Genomic DNA, 2737 nt, shown 5'->3' with positions numbered 1-2737 from the left:
AAGACATGATATATACTTCATGCTTTTGTTTGTTTTGGGAAAACAAACACTTGCAAGCATGTTGTTGGCGAAAGGTGAACCCAATGGTTCATTTTAGTTCTGCAGGGAGGGAAGCTGTGTCAGCTGGTTCGATATTACGGTGTTTGTTTGTGTGTGTGTGTGTGTGTGTGTGTGTGTGTGTGTGTGTGTGTGTGTGCGCGTGTGCGCTGTGTATATGGCAGAGGGAAGTTTTTGAAGGGTGACCTATCACTTTAAGAGTGTCAGAGCTCCTTGACGGGCTCCTCATCTTTTTTTCTCTCACAACATCGTTCTTCTGCCATGCATGGCTTGTTGCCGAGGTAACCGGCCTGAGACTGGTTTAGCATTTCCAGCAGTGCCTGGTGAATCAACTCACGCTGACATGCAACTGACAACAACATGCTGCCTGACTGGCTCAGGTATTTTCTCCCCCCCAAAAAAACAAATGTCAGCAGAGTCAACAACCCCTGGTGCTGTACTCTTACACCAGGACTGTATATCAAAGGCACCAAATGCTTGATATCATATTTGGCCGCTCGCCGTGGTGACGACGCTGCTTTGGGTTGTAAGGCAGAAAAATCTAACCCGGTGATGGAAACGTCTTTGTGTGGCCCATCTGTTTCCAAATGAGGAGTTATAGTTACCGTGTTTCTCCAGCAGAGGACACTGTGTGTGTGTGTGTGTGTGTGTGTGTGTGTGTGTGTGTTTGCATATATATTTCTGCATGCATGTGAGTCATATCACCCCACATGGCTGTCAAGCATGTCATTCTATTGTTTTTCATTCTCTAACGAGCAAACGTTTTTTTTGCACAGACAGCTGCCATTGACTATATTTAGATGCACATGTTTAATAGTTACTCTGACAAGGAAAGGAATGCAAATCAGCTCCTTTTGCACCGCAGCAGCAGCAGCAGCACACTTTTCTATTACTTGCTTTATTTTTCCTTTTTTTTTTTTTTGATCGACCAGGTCACTATCGAGCTGCCTCCCCACTGACTGAAAGCACATCAGTCCATTCCTTCCCATCTGAATCTGCATTTGTATTGCTCCCCTGGTATTCTCACTGTTTACAGGTAATCCATCTTTTAAAAACAAACAAATGGTTTTCATGGACAAGTCTGCAACCGACGAAAGGACAGATTGGAATTACTCAGCCCTCCATTAATTACACTAATGGTGAAACACTTTGCATACTTGGACTGCACTATTCATATTTATTATAATCAAAGGGACATAAATCACAGTATTGTAAGTACCACGGTAGCTCCGGGAGGACTTCCCCCTCCACACACAATACACATATACAACACATACAGTGATAAAAGGGGTTACATTTTCGTTTTAATGAAATATTTACAGCCACCTTTCAAGGCGGAATCATTTGCTTCCCTTCCTCTACATGGACCTGATCAATATGCATTGTCACTCACTGTGCCCAGCTGGGGACCCACTCAGGCCTGCATGGCAGCAGGACTGGGTGTGATGCAACATCTTGCAATAAACAATGTGCTGTAAGAGCATGTAACACATGCGGCCAGCGGCTCAAGTGAAACCCGAGCCTAGTGGGAAACCAAACATGCGAAACATTGATGGAATAAAAGGAGGGGATTTTGTTTGTTATGTCCTCGATGCCCTTGCTCATTCCTCGGCTGGTGGTTTCCCGCTTGCCTGCTTTGTTAGACTTGATGACGGGCCCGAGGGTGACCGTTATGAGATGACCTGCCTCATCGATCACCTGTCACAGGTATGGATTAGAGGAGAGATCAATGGGACAGCCTTCCAGTCTGAAGTGTAGCAGGGGGAGAGCATGCGACTGCTTGATAATGGTCCGACCCCTGAGGTCCAGCAGTCTGTTTTGATCTGTGTGTGTGTGTGTGTGTGTGTGTGTGTCTGTGTGTATGTGTGAGTACTCACTTCCTTCGCTGCCTCTTAAATCAGGGTATTATCAGTCACCAGGTCTTCTTAAAGCTCTGTTGTCCTTTTCCCCAACCTGTCTGAGCGTCTGCCACAGTTACCTGCTGCACAGCACAAACCTGTTTTATTTCTTTAACACGGCTGCAGATTTATAGGCTCAAAGAATGTGTGGCTGTATTGAGAGGCTCTGCGGCAAAGATTGGCTGTCAGGTTCCTACTGATCTCCCGTGGGACTAATGTATTTTCGTGCACTATTTGAGCACAATGTAAACTGGAAAATAATGAATGTAATAAAAAACATTTTTTCACACATGACGCCTTTGTAAATTACAAAACAAAGACAGCATATTACCCCGAGCCACGTGATGTGCAGTGAAGATGTGGGTTTTTTGGGTCTTCATTTTCTCAAATATAAAAAATATTTGGATGTTGCTTGAACGTGACTAAATGCACATTTTCTCTCCAAGAATTCATTTACATGTCTCGTATCAATCAATTTGATTTAAAGCACGAATACAGACAGATACATCATTTCAGGCCCACACGTGTGCAACCAATGATACTGGTGTTGCATTCAGGAGCATTGTCACACACAGAAAAAGTAGATACACGTTAGATGTAGAGTCTCACTTCTCCAGTGAAAGACTTCATCTGTCTACAGCGCGTGGTGCTGAAAGAACAGCTCCCAAAGCTCCACACAGAGGATGTGGCACAATTCAAAAGCAAAGCAGAAATACAGAATCATTATTTATTATTATTTTTGATTTATTTTATTTGCCAGTTTCTGATGTGAGGCTATTCAG

The sequence above is a fragment of the Anarrhichthys ocellatus genome, unplaced genomic scaffold (assembly GCF_004355925.1).
Source record: "Anarrhichthys ocellatus isolate YVR2014 unplaced genomic scaffold, GSC_Weel_1.0 scaffold19, whole genome shotgun sequence".
NCBI classification, from domain to species: domain Eukaryota; kingdom Metazoa; phylum Chordata; class Actinopteri; order Perciformes; family Anarhichadidae; genus Anarrhichthys; species Anarrhichthys ocellatus.
Note: the sequence above shows the minus strand (reverse complement) of the source record.